Below are 13,559 nucleotides of genomic sequence, written 5' to 3' on the forward strand. Positions count from 1 at the left end.
GTTCTTTCTCTCTACGCGGCCCCTTTCTTTTTTTTTCTGTACGGCCAAGTATATAAGCATTTTTTTTCTTGGGTCTTCTTAAAAATCTGGAATAAGGGTTTGCTATTTATAAATCCGCCCAAAAATAATGCCCCCAAAACAGAAACTTTTTCTTCTATACGGGATAGTGTCTACTCTACCGTCTAAGGTCCCTTTTTTGCGTCTTTTTATTTCTATTGGTTTTTTTAAGCTTTTGAACCTAGTCAAATTATAAATTTATTGCACAGGGTTACGACTTGGGATATGATAAATTACTACATTTAGGAAAAACAGGAACCTAAGCAATTTTTCATAATGAATATGGCAATTTAGATGCTAAACAAATGATAATATCTTAATTTGATTTAAAATATGCATTATATCTTCCTGGGACTCTCAATCGTTAATTTATAGTCTTTATAAAATTGCTAAATTCGTCAATATATGCAAATTAAACCATAACAAAAGCAAGCGTAAATGTTATTTTAATATATGGTTTAAAATAGAAGGCCTAAAGCATGTTACAAAAATATCATATTAGATTTATTTTTATTTTCGTGTATTATTTATATTATCTATAGTTGTCCTATAGGCTTTCTGCACCTCAATATTTATATTTAGGGCCTCATTTTGTTGCCTCCCATATTTTTGCCATGATGTAATGGGATTATCTTATTCGTAAACATTTTGAGGGGCCCCAGTCTAGAACCTGAATTTTTTTTGACCAATCACGTGTCATCCCCGGGGATTTTTTTTTATATCTTAAATGTCAGGGGGGTCGTGACGTCAGTAGTTCCATGGGTTAGCACCAGTCGGCGCCAATGATTAAAAAAAAATAGACGCTATTTTTTCTGCTTCTGCTACAAAGTTTTTAAAAGGAGAAGGGCCTAAACGGTTAGAAAACTTATTTTGTTTGAGATATCTTGCTATTGATGCTAATATAAGGTGGATTTGAATTCAGAATTTGTTTGGTTAATTTAGTAACGTTGCTTATGATCCTATTTACATTTTTATGCATGTTTCTTTTTGATATAAATTGTTTTGACAAAGGGTTAGTGGGTCAATAGGTAAAGGTCTCGTGGGCACTCGTGGATAACTTTTAAATGTTAATAGATCAATAATACTTGTTCGTATAACATTATACAGAAAAGAATTAGCCTATTTATAGATTTTGTTTGCTTTAACAGCAAAGTGTAGCGTTAGGTGAACAAATATTAAAGATATAAATTTAGATTATGTGAAGTTCAAGTTATCTTTATCAGAAACACATCTATATGCTTCTGCCCTTATCAACCTTACAATTTACTGAATGTTGTTAAAAGCTGTAATTTCTATTAATTATTTTAAATTCACTAATGGCTGTTGTTTATTCTTGATATTTATGAGAAGGACAAAAATGGCAAAGCAGTATTTTGTTGTCATGTCCAAGAGTTTGGTCTCAGCAAAAGCAAAAAGCTGCATTTATCTTTGGCAATTAGATTGAACATTACTTACAGTAGCATCAATAGTTGAACTTGATAGAGCTTGTGAATCAAATTTGAGAGTTATGTTGTTGCTGTAGCCATTAAATTATTCCATCTGTGAAATGAAATAGAAGAGAATTAGAGAGTTGTAATATTGATGTTAGTCTAGGAATGATAAGGTTTTTAACTGTTATACTCTACCCTGCGGAGTTTCTGAAAGTTTAAGTGGATTACTAAAGCAATTTTGATCTGTTTATTTAGTTTCCCAAAAATTTCCAGGAATAATTTTCAATATATCTTTTACTAGGTTTCCGGCTAAATACTTACCAAGGCAAAGACAGCTAGATTCAGACCTGTTCTGGCTTAGAGCAGGTTGAAGATTGAGCCAGACTTAAGTCCATCAACTCTTTTCAAGTCATTTGCGCATGACAGTATCTGCACCAGTCTACGGGATGTCAATGTGTTACAATTTCACCAATCCCAGAGTACATAAACTCTGGATAAACAAGTCTGAATCCTTGTGTCTTTACCTAAAATATTGGTAGTTTTTCTTTAAAAAACAAAGGCCTCGTTACCTTAGTACTAATTACCATATTTTTCAGATTTAATTTGAATTAAGTGAAGGGGAAAATTTGTATCACTACAAAAGAAGGATGGTCTCGGACCAAAGGAGACCATTAATTTAAAAAACTGAGGTATAACGCTAACAGTACAGAGTTTTTGTTTAGAAACTGAACTCCGGCTAACCTTAATCCATACTGGACACCGCAATCACCTACCATGTAATGTTAGAGCTCTGCATTTGCAAGAGGGCTGATCTTCTCCCGTTAACTGCGTATCTCCGCAGTAGCCATTCTGAATTTAGTTTACTAAACAACTTTAGGTTGTAAAAAAATTTATGACCGGTTTAACACGTAGTATATTGGCAACAAACACTGCTGTTAGTTGTTGTCGCGAAGTAGCTAACGTAGGGTAAAATGATGGCGTTAATGTTTCCCCCCAAAAACCTAAAAATCCAAGATGGTGGCTTAGATTTTACGCGCATCCTAGCTACGCAATCCTTTGGGAGTCAAGTTTCTTTTTTCATCTAAATAGATCCCCTCCCCGAAAGGCGTAAACTAGAGTTAGGCTTAGACATAGGTCCGAGACTTTGGGTCTGAAGTTAAATGGTTCCAGGCCCTTGGCTTCGTAATTTGAATATTTGCTCTCTACTCTTCTGTTGGAATTTTTAAGAATCGGAGAATGGGTTTTTTTCATTCTAAAAAATTAATTTCTCCACCCTCTTTAACCGCAGCACCCCACCCTCTGCCTTTTCTCGACTCGATTACTCGTGGAAAGAAAAACTGTCTATCGAGCTCTCTTTGGTTTCTTGAAAAGCTTTTCAACTAGTTTGGTCTACATAGATAGGGAAGTGCCAGCCGGGAGTAGTAGAAATACTTCTGCTAAAAATAGGTTTTTTTTCAGCAAAGAATGATAAAAATACCTTCTAACGTAGCCTTACAATAAGTGAATGAAATTCAAGATGGTGGTAGGTGTTTAGAGCACCTCTATTGCTGGTAAACCAGCTTATATTTGGTTAAAAATGCTAAACTAGAGAGAGGTTTTTAAGCACAAAATACTTACTATCGTATCTTGGTAATAGAAATGGTTGAAAAAACTTGTCCAGACTAGACTCCTCTCTCCTGGAACGGTGTAATATCAACCGAGTCTCCCCTTTTAAGCCTAGCGAGATCACGCAATCATTGGCTGGGGGATATCCAAGATGGAGGGTGCAAACCCTTTCCGTACACCGACCGTTCTTGGTGGCAAAAGCTCGCCGCAATACTAGCTCCTCTGACCCTTTTTCTCTTTCGGAATGGGTGTCCTTTTTTATGCAAAAATCCTTTTTTAGTCTTTCCAGTTCTCACACTCCCGAAGATGCCTCGGTGTTAGAATAAGGAAAGAGAGAGAGAGAGAGAGAGAGATATAAGGGGGGCTCTAACCCTTCCGTACGTACGTAGGCTAGCGGTAGGCTAGGTGGAAGGGTTTTCGACGCTAGGGAGCACCGGCAAAGACAGCTGCCCATGCCTATGGCTGGTTTGGCCCTACCAAGGGGGGAGAATCAATCCGAATAGATAGAACCTCGAGCCGTTTTCTCCCGAAAATTTCTTGTAGATACTAGTTTTCAAATCTGGTTTCCCCTCACTATTGGTCTATAACAGTCACGTGAATCCTTAGACCCGGATAAGGGGTGAGCGAATAATTGGAGGTATATATTTATCCTTTTTTTCTTTCATCACCCCATCCTAGAAGCTAACTCTAGTTCCGAGGAAACTCGAGTTTTGGGGGTTTTGAAGCCTCCTGGGGGCTAAAAGAAGAAAATTACGGATAAAAAAAAAAACATCAAGAAATGAGATGGGCTGTTATGCAAAGTAGGAGGAGTATTACGTAAGGTATGCAAAGGATATGCGGCGCATCCATTATGTAGAGCAGTCTAGGGGAGACTTGTATTGGAGGGATAGTTTGAGGGAAGAGCTTGAAAGAAGTTAGCGGGACTCGTTCCTCCCTCCGCTCAACCCGAATCAAAGGGTTGACTGGTTTAGAGAGCCAATGGGGAAAGGCAAAACTGGTTTGATCCAACCCTCTACTGTCTGTTCCCCTCTCTCTCTCTCTTTCTAATTTTTTATATCACTCTTATCCCTCTCATGATCATCATCTTGGTTCCCCCATCTTCTCCTTTCCCTCAACCTCCTTCAAAAAATCTCATCTTGGGAGATTTACGTTACCAAAGGGGTTTTTCTTCCAGATATAAACCTCATTGTCAAAGAGAGGAAATTTTGGGGTTACCAAAATCCCTTTTTAGCTAACACACACACACACACACACACTTCTCTCTGGTAAAAAAAAAATTAAGATGGGAGAGAACTGAAAAGGTTTCTCCAATTTTCCCACACTATCAAAATGAGTAAACTTCATTCTTACAAACCCTACTTTCAAAAAAGGTCTTTCATAGTCCTTTGGTCTAATAATACCATTATTGTCAGTAACGATTCGTTTTTGGAATTTTTTTTTGGCAATTCTAATTCTTTTCTTGGACACCCTGACATACCTAAGTCGATTTTATTCCCATGATCCTGATATAAAAATTGTTATTGATGTTATAAAAGTTTTCTTTTACACAATCCCTAACTTGGTATGCCAAACTCTTATACTTTACATTACACCCATAATTTCACCCTTTATAAACCTATTTAGCTTAAAAAATGTCAAGCAAAACATTTTTTTCGCGTTTTTAAACATGATTAACGTCTAAATAGTCGAAAAACACCCTAAAAAGCGAAAATTGCGGGTGTGTCCTTGAAAATTGGTGTTTAAAATATGGCGGCAATGTATTATTTGGGGAAATGGTGATGCCCTAGTGACATCTACGCGCGGTGTTCATTTTAGCGCCAATTTTAAAAGTTACGGTTTTGGCGGGAAATGTATCTATTAAAATAATACACACGATAAATATTTAAGATCCCAATTATATTTCATGAAAAATTTAGAACCAATAGAATATTTATCGATTTTTAAGTAAGGTATAAATAATTCAATGGAAATGAAGCTTAGACATTTTAACCCTTTGAACTTCACTGTGACTCAAAATCACGAGTTCTAGGCCTATATTTCAGTGCGTTATGAATTTTTATGATGATAACTTAGGTGTAATATAAAACTTATAAATCTTCTATTTATTTTAATCTGAACTATGAGAGACACCTACAATTCGTAAATTTAGGCTTAAGGGTTACCAATAACGAAATCTATTGTTTACGTTGCTAATAGTGATTTAAACAATGCCAGTATTTTGGTATAATTTTCATGGTTAACTTATTTAACGAAAGTTTTTTAAGTTAAAAATATTTGCCACGTATAGGTGGCGACTCTTAAGTGACTAGGTCGATAGGGGGAGATCTATAAATCGTTATTTTCAAACAAGGGCGGGAAACGTAACGTTAGAAACCTCAGCTGCGCAAAGCCGTTCAGAGAGGTTGGAACTTTGCGCTCTGAATTAAACACGTAATGTTTACAGAAACGTTAAATTTATCTCGAAAAGTCTGTGAGAGTTTCTAGGGCGCAGATATTTGCGAGACACAAAACCCTTAAATCCAGTACTGGTCAAGGCTTAAACATAAAAAGAATTTCATATTCGCACCACGTTAGAAACCATCCTATAGGCTAATCTGCCTTAGTTCTTAACTTCTTTTAGTTAGTAAAAAGCGTGGGATGGTAAAACAATTGAATTTAACCCTTGGCAAGCTTATTTACTTATTTATTCGGAGGTCCAGAACATTTTAAAGGGACTCGAAGAAGGCAGCGGCTGGTGGGTAAAAATTATTTCAAATACGTCAGAGGCACGTGACCGATTGGAGGCGTGGGGCAATTGGCGTTGAAATCTCGCGAAAAATAAGGACTAGGTTTCCAGTCCCACTCCTTATGGAGTCTTTGGATTTTTTTGGTCATTTGTGTCTCTGACGTATTTGAAATAATTTTTTTTTTATTATTTATTCTTTTCAAAGTAACCTACGGTCGTGTTGCTATCGTAATCGTACATTATTTTGCATTCTGTAATTCCAAACTAGATAAACATTTGCGAGATTATGGTTATTTTCAACTGTTAATCGCGTAATAACACAGATACGAGGCTAGTTATATCTATGAGGCGATATTAAGGAAGCCAAGTTTTCTGAGTAACTAGATTCCGGCAACTTTAGGGTCACCTGATTATGTTTCCGCACTTTTTCTTTCAAAGATTCGAGTGAGGAGGAGGAGGAGGGGGAAGGATGCTTAGGGAGGAAGAGAATTAAAGGTTACATAATGCGGGGGATTGGAGAACTAGGAAGGGAAAAATTGACAAGGCACGTTTTGAAGTTTTTGGCAAAGTCTCGAGTCTGTTATTTTTTGACAAGCCTCACTAAAAGAGAGAGAGGGTGAGGGTGAGAGAGAGAAAATAAGAACTGATATCGAAAGAGTGCAATGTCAAAGACCTCTCTCTCTCTCCTCAGCCGTTAAAACAAAATACAAAAAATAACCCTAAAATTTATTAGATACAAAAGAGATGTGTAACATTTGCTTTGAAAATTTACACAAGCTAAGGCGGGATAATATGAAAATCTTGTCCAAAATTTCTAATTCCCCTGATTATTTTGACAAGATTCTGTTTTGAATTTTTTTTTAGTGGATGATTAATTTCTTGTGATTATTTCTTCGATTTAGCGAGATTTTTCTTTCCCCTCCCTTTTGAGATTTCGCGAGATTTTAGTCCCTCCCCTTTAGATTTCACGAGATTTTCTTTGCCCTACCCTTTAGATTTCACGAGATTTTCTTTGCCCTCCCCTTTGAGTTTTCGCGAGATTTTCTTTGCCCTCCCCTTTGAGATTTCGCGAGATTTTCTTTGCCCTCCCCTTTGAGATTTCGCGAGATTTTCTTTGCCCTCCCCTTTGAGATTTAGCGAGATTTTCTTTGCCCTCCCCTTTGAGATTTCGCGAGATTTTCTTTGCCCTCCCCTTTGAGATTTCGCGAGATTTTCTTTGCCATCCCCTTTGAGATTTCGCGAGATTTTATCCCCCCTCCCCTTTAGATTTCACGAGATTCACCCCAAATTCGGATTTCTAATATTATCTAATCATTTCGTTCTTGATTTTACAAGATTTCAAAAATGATTTTACCCTAAAAAAATAATTCGAAATTCGAAAAGTTAGGCCTATTCAATAATTATTAAATGTCATCAAAAGCATTTATAAATAAACAAAATACCGGTAGTTGAAAACATATCGTTTAATTTTCCACCTGGAAATAATCAAGAAAATAATTTGGTTTCTGCTACAGTTCTTCGACACTTTTTCATTAACGCCGGCCCAAATTTAATGATTCCCTCTTAAATTATGTAACGATTAACTAAAAGATCATTAGACAGATCTCTGCTGCCTTTTTTTTTGTCTGTTGTAAAGACTGGGGGGCATAATTTGGGATTAGAAATAAGTATGGGCAATAACCCAATAACATCTCATTTGTCACACTGCTAATGTTTCTCTTCTTCGTTACGGTTGCACCACCGTACGTACAATCCAGTGTGCCTCTCAAATTAACATTTAATATATAGTTGAATATATTTAATTGTTAGATGAATATTAAACTGATGAAAAACAGCTTAGAAAATCCGTTATGAAATTCGGGTATTATGGATAGTTTTCACTATTGGGGTTAGCTTTAACTTAGACATGAACTGATTCAAACTGAACTGTTAGCAATGTTTTGTCTCACCAATAACCTAGTAACACTGGGAAGAATCATAACAAAATTATGTGTAAATTCCAGATTCATGGTAATATTGGTCATATTCTTATTATTTCGGACGTCCCACGTTTGATGGTGGGGCGTAGAGAGATAGTAGGAAATTTGGGAGGTATAAAAGGTGCGCAGGGAGGCTCTCAGGGCACACCTGACTATATTAGTGTGGCTTCCTCCACCGCTATAAGCATCTGGCGAATAACCTGGTCGTTTCCGGAACGCTCCGATTCAATCCTTTCACTAGCGATTAAACAACTTCCGCCCAAATTGCCCCGTAACACCCCCTTCAATCTACTTCTTTTTTTTATTATTATTATTTTATATTTAAAACATTTTTTGCAAAGCCCCTATTGTGTACCTTCCCACGTTTTCAGGGGGTATTTTTTAGAGCCATAGTAGTACGTACATTGATGCTCAAACTGGGGCTACCTGCTTTAGGCTATAAGTTCTGACTCGCCAAGCGTCGCGCACTGACTCTTGACGAAAGGTTTATCTCATTTTTCCGTATCCGGTGGCCAGCATATATTATAATTTTAATTTTAAAGGTGTACCGAAACCTTATTTAGTCGCCTAGACTAGATAAATTTGCGGGGCTGTTACTATTAAGTTGTAGCGTAAGTTTATAAGATATGTTCTATAAGTTTGTCACTGGCATCAAGTGAGTGACTTAGGTCATAGATTATATTGGTAAAGCGACGCCTGGTGACTGGGGCGCTGTCAAAGGCTTAGTAATGCAGACTAAATAGGAAGATGGAAGTCCCACAAAATTAACACCGAGTGAAGCCAATCAATTCTAGATTGTCGTTCTCGAACTAGCTCACATTAAGTGTCATACTTATGGAACAGAACTTATAAACTTATGGTAGTAAACACGCACTAAGAAAGATTTTTTTCCCGAGTCTCCGCCATCTTGAAAAATGGCGGGGGATTTCAGTGCTATTATCTAGGGTGTCTATAAATGTTTAAGATTTTTTTTTATAAATTTTCTGCATATAATCGTAAAATAATTTTTAAACTATTTCATCCTGCCTTTTAACAGGCGTATTTTTTAGTTACTCATAGATTTGCAATACCATTTAATTGATAACATCTAAACCCATAATTGCATTCTACCGTTTGAAAACATTTCCTAGAATTAGGCTTATAGTTGATGCGAGTGAAAGTTGAAAGTTCGCCAAGGGTTATTAGCCACTACACGCTATAAGATGTACTAAGGAGTCTAGCGTATTTTCTTAAAAGTCTGTCTCGGGTCTGCTATAGTTTCTCTTAAAAGGGGTTGAAGGTGGTTGGTTACTTAGGTTCGCGGTTTTTCCTGAAATTTTTGTATATAGCCGCGGTGGTTTCTGAAAAAGGCTTGAAGCTCTGGTGGAGGTGTTTACGGGTTACGTGAGCGATAAAATGCGTCTCAGTTTCAAAAAGGGGCCCCCAGAACTCTACTCTTTTTATTAGTTTCTCGCAGACGCTTAAATGGCTTTTTTTTTCTCTTCCAACCCCGCTTTTTCCAACCATGACCGCTTTTTCTCGGTCTCGATAAGGCACCTCTTTTTTATTTTAAGATGTTCTCCCCTTTTTCTTCATTTTAAACTTTCCTCCCTCTAAATCTTGAAAGAAAATTTCATTTCAACAAATGAAGAAATTGAACAATATTGTTTGCTCTTTCAATTTCTAAATTATTGGAGTTTTTTTCTTTTTTTTTTTCGTGTATTTGGACCTTTTTTCATGAACCCTGGGGGTGTGTTAAATATTCGAAATTTCGAAATGTTAAACACGAGGGCAAATTAATTTTGTGAAAATCTCGTGCTCCTGATTTCAGATTTCACGAGATTATCGTATTTATATTTTTTTTCATAGATTTCACGTGTTTTTAACTACCCCTGCCTCCCATTTCACGAGATTCCATTGAGTCTCGTGAAATGATCCTCTAGAATCCCCTAGTCCTGAAATTCACCTCAAATTTCACTAGATAACTCCCTAGAATTTCATATCAATTTATTTCACTGGATTCACCCTAAAAAATTTCTAATATTTCACGAGATTTCAATACAAGGTGATTTACTCATTGTAAGGTCAAGAACCCCTTAATATTTTGTATGGTATTAACTATTATAATATTAGGTAATTGGGACAAATAACTAATTAAAATTAATGAAACATTAACTTACTTTAAATTGAATGGGTAATCCGTATTTAATCCTGTTGAAATAATCACACAATTTTCTTGGAAACCGCACAGACACTTAACGTTGTAATAATTCCACAAAATTCCAGGCACAATTATTCAAAAGGGTTCATCTGTTACGTAAAAAGTCCATAGAAACCGAACGTTAAACGTTTGAAATTTCAAATTTCGCGCACAGACGTTCTTATGTTTCTTCCATCTGATCCAAAAACAAAAAATCAAATCCATCATCCCAGGGATCAGCTGGATAATTGATGAAACTTTAATCCAAAGATGGTAGATCAGGAGAGAAATTGCTCCGAGGAGTTTAATTTCGAGTTAATATATTAGATAGATTAATAATAATATAAATATAAAAATATATATAAAAAATGCGAGTCCTTCGCACTTCCCGTACGTAACTGACGGTTCTGATTTTTTTTCCCGCGACTCCTGTTTTTAGCAAAAGGGGAGAGAGGAGAGCATTGGCCTATTGCGAGCTCGAACCGCGCGAAAAAAAATTTGAAACACACCGAAGTTAAGCTTATCGCACACTGAAATGGTCTTTTTCAAATTTTAAATCAATTGGCCTGGAAATCGGAGGTAGAACATTTGGAATATCTTGAGCGACATTTCATGTTTTTCTGTGGTTGATTTTTCCCCATATTTCATTTGATTTTTTTCCCCATATTTCACTAGACTTTTTCCCCCATATTTCACTAGATTTGTTTTCCCCCATATTTCACTAGATTTTTTTCCCCCATATTTCACTAGATTTTTTCCCAAATATTTCACTAGATTTGTTTCCCCCATATTTCACTAGATTTGTTTCCCCCATATTTCACTAGATTTTTTCCCCCATATTTCACAAGATTCAGGAGATTTTCTAAATACGTCACACAAATTTCATGGGATTTTCGGGGCTGTTCCCTAAATATTTGAAGACTATGTTTTTTTTACTTCCCGAGAGTTTTCATCTTAGACCTTGGAAAAAAAAGTATCAATGATAAGTCCTGGAGTTTATTTAACAATTAGAGATATAACGAAAGCTAATCGGCATCAGGGAAAGTTTTAAATCAGAGTGTGCGACGGGCCATAGACTTCGGGTATAAAAAAAATGGCGTAGTATTGCTTCCACCGGCCGAGGGGGCGCGCTGTATCCATCGAGATATTCGTAGAGAAGGGGATGAACTCCAGGGGAAAGAGTTGTAAGACCCTATCCTAAAACAGTGTAATAGGAGGGAATTAGGCTTAAGGGGGGGAAGGCGAGATTAGGGTGGAAGAGAAGACTCGAGCCTAGGGTAAATCCAAATCGAGGCCCGACTATAATACAACTTCAAGAGCACTTTGCACGCCTTATCAATTCGTACGCGGTCTTAATCAGCCTCCGCATTCTCTAGGAATTTTTACCAACTGCTCTTGAACTGGGTATACAAACACTACACGCGCTCGCTGAGGGGGTGGAGTACTTTGGGCGGCATTAAGTATTTTTTTTTACATTACATACAAGCTTACGTTTTATTTCCTACACTGTGGACAGACAACAGACTTTAGAAGAGAGCGAGGTCTAGGTTTAAAGAACCTTTAGAGTCTGACGCTCCGTAGAATAAGAAAAGTAAAAAGTTTTCTTAAGGGTCGGCAAAAGAAAATAAAAAAAAATTGTTAGCTAATGTTTAGGGGGCCCTTACTAAAGGTATTACCCCTCTATACCTTGATTCGTCCCTCTCACGATTTTCTTATAAATACACGTGGAATATAAAAGGGGGTACCTTTTTTTAATCGCATGCCATAATGGGGCCCTACTTATAAAAGGGTTATAACCCCTTCATAACTATTAAATCCATATTTTGAACTTAATTAGCTACTAGAAATTAATAAAATTATTGGTACAACCTCAGGGACCCTTTTTGGTTCGTTAAATTATCCTTTGATACTTATAATAAAAGTCTTATAACACCTTCATCACTATTAAATCCATATTTTGAACTTAATAAGCTACTAGAAATTAACAAAATTATTGGTACAACCTCAGGGACCCTTAGTTTTACCCCTTAAATTATCCTTTGATTGACCTATAAAGGGTTCATATGGTACTGATAAAATATTTAAATTTTTATTTTAATTTAAATAAAAGGGTTATAACCCCCTTCATCAATATTAAATCCATATTTTGAACTTAATTAGCTACTAGAAATTAACAAAATTATTGGTACAACCTCAGGGACCCTTAGTTTTACCCCTTAAATTATCCTTTGATTGACCTATATATAAAGGGTTCATATGGTACTGATAAAATATTTAAATTTTTATTTTAATTTAAATAAAAGGGTTATAACCCCCTTCATCAATATTAAATCCATATTTTGAACTTAATTAGCTGCTAGAAATTAACAAAATTATTGGTACAACCTCAGGGACCCTTAGTTTTACCCCTTAAATTATCCCCTGTTTGACCTATAAAGGGTTCATATGGTACTGATAAAATATTTAAATTTTAATTTAAATTATCTCTCAGATCTTTTATAAACCCTATTTAAATGTTATTCGGAATTAATTCCTGGTAGACATGGTAGGAAATGAAAACAAGGAAAGTGTCTGTAGGATATTATGTCTAAGGTATGTCTTCTTTTTTTTTAGCGTCTGTCTGGCCGTATAGGGAAAATTATTTGCCAAAAAAAGGAGTTAAAATTATTAGCCCATTTTGTAAACAATGTCTGGATAAGATAAAATAGAAATGAGGTTAACTGCCGCTTTCTCCATACCCCCTTCTTACAAAGGAAATCAGTATTCAAAATGAAAGTAAATTGGTATATGGTGTGTGTTTCGATTTTTTTTTTCGGTAGACTGATAGTGATAGATGCTATAACTATGTTTCAAAGGGTTAGTGTTATAATTTGGGGATTTTGTTCATCCCGTGAATTAAATTGAGAATTTCTGGGAAATATTTACTAAATCATGATTCTGATAAGATACCGACCTATAGTGATTAAAAATCTTAAAATAATGTTCCCTCGTGATTAAAAACGTTAAAATAATACTCCCTCGCGTTTAAATCCTTAAAATAATACTCCCTTGCGTTTAAATCCTTAAAATAATATTCCCTGGTGATTAAAAAGAACCCTTAAAATAATACTCCCTAGTGATTAAAAAACCCTTAAAATAATATTCCCTCGTGATTAAAAAAACCCAAAATAATACTACCTCGTGATTAAAAAAACCCTCAAAATAATATTCCCTCGTAATTAAAAACCTTAAAATAATACTGGCTATAGTGACAGTCTTCTTCTATTTTATACTCTGTTTAAGCTTCATTAATTGAACAAATTAACTTAAGCTTCCTAATTAAACCCAACAATTCGTGAATCGTGAGACATTCCCTTTAAGTGCCGACCGACCTAACCGTTCTTTATCTCAATGCTATCAAGTTCTCATTTGATTGTAATTTGACTAAGATAATCTGTCCACCGGAGTTTCCGTTAATAGTTCCTAATGCAGACACCAGACGGCTGGCTCTTGTTGAAAAATTGTTTTGCCAACTTTTTTTCTTAATAGAAAGAAAGTATAAGTCGCGGCGCACCAGTCACTGACCTTTCTTAAGACGTTTACGT

General features: G+C 35.9%; 1 long non-coding RNA gene across 5 annotated transcripts in view; it reads left to right on the forward strand.

Moving 5' to 3' along the window:
* Positions 1-819: 819 nt before the first annotated feature.
* The window catches only part of LOC149661884 (uncharacterized), a 58,594-nt gene continuing 45,854 nt past the window's right edge, over positions 820-13,559 (forward strand). For 4 of the 5 annotated variants that reach the window (XR_016369005.1, XR_016369004.1, XR_016369003.1 and 1 more), the window contains exons 1-3: positions 820-912; positions 1,789-2,022; positions 2,084-2,176. This is a non-coding gene — a long non-coding RNA (uncharacterized LOC149661884). Of the gene's footprint in view, positions 964-1,788; positions 2,023-2,083; positions 2,177-13,559 lie in introns of all 5 variants that reach the window. The other variant, XR_016369006.1, reaches the window with a different exon arrangement.

This window comes from Phalangium opilio, unplaced genomic scaffold, assembly GCF_054372755.1.
Source record: "Phalangium opilio isolate 3A_F unplaced genomic scaffold, DU_Popi_V2 ptg000070l_1, whole genome shotgun sequence".
Taxonomy (NCBI): domain Eukaryota; kingdom Metazoa; phylum Arthropoda; class Arachnida; order Opiliones; family Phalangiidae; genus Phalangium; species Phalangium opilio.